Genomic DNA, 6863 nt, shown 5'->3' on the forward strand with positions numbered 1-6863 from the left:
TAAAAAATGTTCGTTTTTATTTTTTTAGATTATATTTAAATTGATAAATATAAGGATTTGCATTCAACATAAGAATGGTCATATGGAATTTCAATATGACATTACACATAATTCAATGTAATGACATGGGTAACAGAAATAGATGGATTTTTACACAGAGCCCTCCCACCTATCTTGAACTTCTCTTAACTAACCACACTTGTCTCTAAAGAGTTAAACAGGGAACCTCTAGAATAATCTCTGCTAGAGTATATCTCCTGCACAGTTTGTTTTATACTGGAATTGCCAGAAGAAATTCTACAGGATTTCTTATTTCATGATGACTAAACAACAACAATGTTAAAAATATGAGGTGGCTACCACAGTAAGCCAACATGTAACCTGATCTAATAAATGAGATTTTATAGCAATAATGGCTTTCAAAAAGAATGACATGATACTTAATTTGGTAGTCATGGAGCACAATTTTATTTCTAAGCACAGCTGAATATAATTGGATGATGATCAAGGAATCAGTATAAAATAATATATATTTTTTAATTTTTTGCTTTCTGTATAGCAGTCGCCAGAAACTTTTTTCTTTCTCTCTTAAATGTGACTTTTTCTTGTCCCTGTCATAAATATTCAAATTAAATCTGGACTGATCAATATTAATTCATTCTATTATATACAAGACCTTATATTTAAGTCCATTGACATGGATATATACCAGGTAGGGCCACAATACCACCTGTTATGCCAGAGACATTATAAGTTTATGCATGTTGTATTAGGAAAATTTCTAACAGCTCCTTCTTTCACTTTCAAAAATGTTCTGGGCTGGAAAATAAATTATATGCTCTCTCTAGCACTGCAAACCTTCTATGTGCTCTGAAAATGCTACTGGATTTTTTTAAATTCCACATATAATTTTATCTATAACTATTTAATAAGGACACTTACCTATAACTATTTAATATGTACAAGTAGTGCACACACACACACACACACACAATAGTTCCTTAATACCAACATATATCCAGCTAGAATTCAAATTTTCCCAAACGTCTTATGTTTTAGAGCTTTTTTGTTTGATTCAAAATCCAAATAGATTTTATACACTGTAACTCATTTATAAGTCCATTAAATCATTTTATTCTGTCTTTTTCTACCATCTTTTTGCTTGCAATTATATTTGTTGAAAGAGGAGTGTCTGGAGTCTCACATTCTAGATTCTGGATTTTGTTGATTTGTATCGATGTATCTTCTGTATTTCATCTAAACTGGCATTTAGTTTAGAGAGCTATTTATTTATTTGTTTGTTTGTTTATTTATTTATTTATATTATAGTGACATTGGTTAACAAAATCCAGTAAGTTTTAGGTGTACAATTCAACAGTAAGGCATATATATATTGCATTGTATGTTCACCACCCATAGTTAGATTTCTTTCTGTCACCACATATTTGACCTCATTTATCCCATCTACAGGAAGAGACCCTTCCTCCTCCCCCACACTCTCTGGTAACCACTAGTCTATTGTCCATTTCCATGAGTCTCTGTTTGTTTGTCCTGTTCATTTGTTGCTTTTAGGTTTATATCCCACATATAAGTGATATCATGTGATTTTAACTTTTTCTGTCTGGCTTATCTCGCTTAGCATGATTATCTCAAGAGCCATCCATGTTGTCGCAATGGCAGACTTAAATCTCTTCTTATGACTGAGTAATATTCCATTTGCTTCTCTTCATCAATTCCTTCCTTCCTTCCTTCCTTCCTTCCTTCCTCCTTTCTTTCTCCTTTTCTTCCTTCTTCCTTCCTTCCTTCCTTCCTTCTTTCCTTCCTTCCTTCCTTCCTTTTCATCTTCCCATTGTTATAAATATTGCATACTGTGTGTAATGGGAGCTACATACCATCTGGTTGTGCTTTTTGTGATTAAGTATAGGGTTAATCTGCAGCTGCTCTGTAGTAGCTCTAGTATATATTTATCTTCAGGGATGCCTGAGGCCATAATAATGACTAGTTAGTTGTCAAAATAAGAATGAAATTCTCTGGCTAATTGTTCATAATGAACTGTTTAATGTCCTAAAACTCATGTGAATGGGCTCTGTGCCAGTTTATCTACAATGATAATTAAAATTGTATAAACTGATAATGTGTGTCTGGTTTACCTGGTTACACAGCCTGGTTGTGATTCTGTGGCCAATGAAGTATTAAAAAAATTCCTCAGTAAGCATGTGATGTAGCTTTCCTGAGACCAAGATATCTCACAATATCTTGGTGTTTCATAATCTAAAGAAGAAATAAATCTGGTTAGACTTAAAAAGACATTAAAACCTATGCCTGAAAGTGTACCTGAACTTTCTCCTGCTTCATTGAATTCCTTATCTTTATTAAAGCCTTAATTAGGTAGGATATCATGAGTCTTATCAATTATTTGAGGAAATAAATAATTACTATAGTAATAATAGCAGCCATTAATGATGATCGCTTAACTCTAGTACACAGTTAGAAATTAAAGATTGCATTATTAAATTTATCACATACCTTATTTATTTACTGGATGATATATTTCTGTAATCATGAAAGTCTCTCAATCTATTATTTAGTTACCATAAAGTACAATTTGTAATAAAAGATATATTTTCCCTTTATTTACCAGTTCTCAAAATTATAAATTACCTACCTTAAATTCTCCAAAAATGATCAATGATTCTGTGTACATGTTTGTGAATATATATGTTTATTTAAATTTTAAATGTTTGAAAGTATTCAATCAATTTAAAGTACTTACTGATAAAGTGTCTTGCATTAAATAGTGAAGCTCGAAGAAGCTCCAGTATGAGTCTCTTCAGGTCGATGATGTTTAATATTTACCTTCATGTCAGACATGACAAGCCATTATCTAGTACATTGATCTAGTACATTAATCTCATCAATTGGATTTAGTCTTATCACCAAGGAACATGATTCCTTCAGTGAAAAAAAAAAAAAGCCACGTTTAACTGTTTACCATTTTTAAAGGGTAGTTTAGAAAAAAGAATCCACTTACATAAAAACCTATCTATCTCAGGCACTTATCTGTGTGCCAAAGGAAATAATAACACTAATATCATTGTTATAATTATTAATAATAGTATGTACTTCTGAGAACAAAACCTGAAAACTGGTCTTACTCAAATAAGAGATTAAAATTTTCACTAAATCAATGCCATTGGAACCAGTCAAAAGGCTCAAAAAGATTCTTCATTGTAAATATAACCTGTTGCTTATAGGATTAAAACATTAATACATAATTCTAGTTTATACTCTCAGTTTTCCCACAAATTATATCCAAGAGATTAAAAAAAAAAACAACCATAATTATACGAAGTGAAATAAGTCAGCAAGAAAAAAAACAAATACCATATGATGTCACTTATATGAAGAATCAAAAAAAAAAAAAACAAAACCCAAAAGAAACCTTCATAGATACAGAGAACAGATAGGTGGTTGCCAGAGGCAAGGAGAGGGTGGTGGGCAAAATGGGCTAAAATGGTCAAAAGGTACAAACATTCAGTAATAAAATAAATAAGTCCCAGAGATACAATGCACAGCATAGTGACTATATTTTAGAATACTGTATTGTATATTTGAAAGTTGCTAAGAGAGTAGATCTTAAAAATTCTAATCACAAGAAAAAAAAATGTAACTATGTGTGGTGATGGACATTAAGTAAATTTTTTGTGGGGATCATTTCACAATACCTACAATATCAAATTATTATGTTGAACTGCTGAAAATAATATGAGTAAGAAAGGGAAATTACAGGCCAATATCTCTCATGAGCATTGATGAAAATATTCACAACAAAATAATATAAATTCTATATAACAACGTATAAAAAGAATTATATACCATGACAAAGTAGAAATTATTCCAGGCATGTAACACTGGTTATACATTTCAAAATCAAACAATTTAATTTAGCTTACTAAAAGCTAAAGTAGAAAAATTATAGGATCATATTCATTAATGTAGAAAAAGCATTTAATAATATTCAAGAAAAATTTATTAAAAAACTCAGCAAATTAGTAAAGGTGGTGATCTTCCTCACCTTGCTAAAGAAGAACTACAAAAACCTTTACCTAACAGTATCTAGTTTCTCACATTTAATGGTGAGAAACTAGATACTTCCACAGTAGAGATCAGGAATAAGGTACAGAAACATTGTACTGCAAGTAAAAGCTAATATCACAAGATGAAGAAAGGAAATTCAAAAAAGTATACTTCTGGGAAGGAAGAAATAAAATTATGTTTGTAGATGAATTGATTGTCTATGTAGAAAATCCCAAAGAATCAATAAAAATACCCTCCTGAAACTAATATGTGATTATAGTAAAGTTGCAGAGTACAAAGTTAATATACAAAAGTCAATTGCTTTCCTGTATACTAATGACAAAAATTGAAATTCAAAATTAAAAATGCAATACTATTTACATTATAAATCCCAAAATAAAATACTTAGGTATAAAGCTAATGAAATGTGTGCAAGATCTGTGAGAAAAAGTATAAAACTCTTATAAAAAAGAAATCAAAGTTTATGGCCATGCTACCCTGAACAAGCCTGATCCCGTCTAATCTCGGAAGCTAAGCAGGGTCGGACATGGTTAGTACTTGGATGGGAGACCACCTAGGAAGACCAGGTGCTGTAGGCATAAAAAATAAAAAATTTTAAAAAATAATAAGGGATAGTAAACTGACAAGGTCTTGCAATCTGTGAGGTCAACCAAGTGTTGCCTCGCCTAAAAAAAAAAATTAATTGAAAAAAAAGAAATCAACGAAAGTCTAAATAAATGGAGAGGTATTCCACATTCATCAATAGGAAGGTTCAATATTATTCATTCTCAAAACCCAAAGGACTTTAAAGAACAGAGAATGGACTATAATGTGTGCAAATTTAAAAAATCATTTAAGACATCGAGGATTAATTTTAACTCTATTACAAAAGTAGTTTTAAAAAAAAACAAACCCCTTACTGACAGGAGTAAAAGAAAAAACGTCTAACATAAGTAACACTGAAAGTGACTAGCCTTTGTAAAACTAAAGATAAAACGAACCACATATAAGCACTGTATACTAGTTTGCAAAATTGTTTCCCACAGTGGTATGGTTAACAATTCTGACACTATTATACATGTATACTGGAATTGAATAATTAAAGAAATGAATGACAAATGGTGAAAGCTAGGTTTCTCACTGTTGGAAAGGGAGGTTACCCACAAGTAAGGGAAGGAGGCTAAAGAGATGCATATGGTAAAGGACTAGAGTTAAAGACATCAGTGTGAACTAATGTTCAGTTTCCTACATATACAGATGGTTATAGAAATATTTATAGATATGCGTATATACAGGATTGTTACACGCACATATATTGTTTTTCACTCAGAGATGAGAAGGCATAAGAGAAATGTATAACCCACCAAAGACTAACATTTATGCTGACAGGAGATTTCCCATCAGCAACAATGAAAGTTAAAAAAAAAGTAAAATAATGTCTTCAAAGATATGAGCAAAATTTCAGCTTAGGAGTCTATTTCAAATAAAACTATATTTCATGACAAATGGTGACATATTTCTTTAATTTACTAAAGGAATTTCTAAAATATATATTTCAGGAAAAAGAAAAATTACTCCCAATAAATGTATAAGTTTCAAAGAAAAAATTTAGCAAATTAACTAATGGATATTGATGTAAATCTAACCCAGTTTTTGTAAGAAATAATAATAATAACAAAGTCTAAATTTTAAGCTAAATAAAAGAAAAAATATTGTTTCTCAAGAGTGTGCAATTCAGGAGGAAGTTAATCAAAAATTATTCTGAGATTCACATAGGGAATGCAGTCAGCAGTAACGTAATGGCTAGATGGAGAGCCAGAGGAAAGAGCAATTAGGGGGATTATTTTATAAACTATGTATATGTCTAACCAATGTACTGCATACTTGAAACTAATAAAATAAAATTAAAAATAATAATAATAAACTATTCTGAGATTCACATATTTCTTGGAAGAAAAGTTAAATACTGCTTAACTTTAAACTTTGTTGCTAATATATGATAAAAATTTAGAGTAAACATTACAAAAGAAAAAATAATGGGAACAAGTAAAATGCATGCTAATTATTATTTATAAGAAATTAAAGTGCACTTTGTCAGTTAAAAGAACTTTTCAGATTTTATATAAATAGGTCAGCTACACTTTTACATGAGGAACATAAAATTTAATAAATGGAAATGATAAAAATAAATCATAGAAAAAAAGGTTCCCCCCCCAATATAATTATTTTCTTCCAGGAAAATATAATCAGAATGAAACTGGTGTAATTATAGTACTTTTAGTTAAATTATACTTTAATATGAAGATTATTAGGATTAAATATTGTCATTCCATAATGACAAATCAAGTCATTCGAATCCAACTCATCAGTAAAATATTCCAATTTTAAACTAGTATTTTCCTGATAAAAATCTTCATATTAATAAATTAGAAGTAGATACAAATAATGCAGAAATTGAAAAAGTTATTACATCATGATAGAACATGAGTCTCTTGCTTATTTATAAATCAAAAATAATAAACATTAGTAAAAATATATTTGAAAATTCAAAGTAATAAGCTTGATATAATTAACATTTGAAAATTCTGAAATGAACAATTGGAAAATTGTTTTCCCAGGCTTGCAGAGTTAATTTATAATAATTGATTTTGTACATTATTATAAACCAAGTACATTTAATTAAAATCATTTTTATTATATAACCCATGTCTCCGATGACAAGGCTACATAATACTTTATACCAAATAACATGTTACCCAAAAGCCCACCACCAAGACAAATACTGA

At 29.8% G+C, this 6863-nt stretch overlaps 1 pseudogene; it reads left to right on the top strand.

Annotated features, from left to right (window-relative positions):
• Nucleotides 1–4557: 4557 nt before the first annotated feature.
• Nucleotides 4558–4676, top strand: LOC120594643 (uncharacterized; annotated as a pseudogene).
• The last annotated feature ends 2187 nt before the right edge of the window (nt 4677–6863 follow it).

The sequence above is a fragment of the Pteropus medius genome, unplaced genomic scaffold, assembly GCF_902729225.1.
Source record: "Pteropus medius unplaced genomic scaffold, Ma_sr-lr_union100, whole genome shotgun sequence".
NCBI classification, from domain to species: Eukaryota; Metazoa; Chordata; class Mammalia; order Chiroptera; family Pteropodidae; genus Pteropus; species Pteropus medius.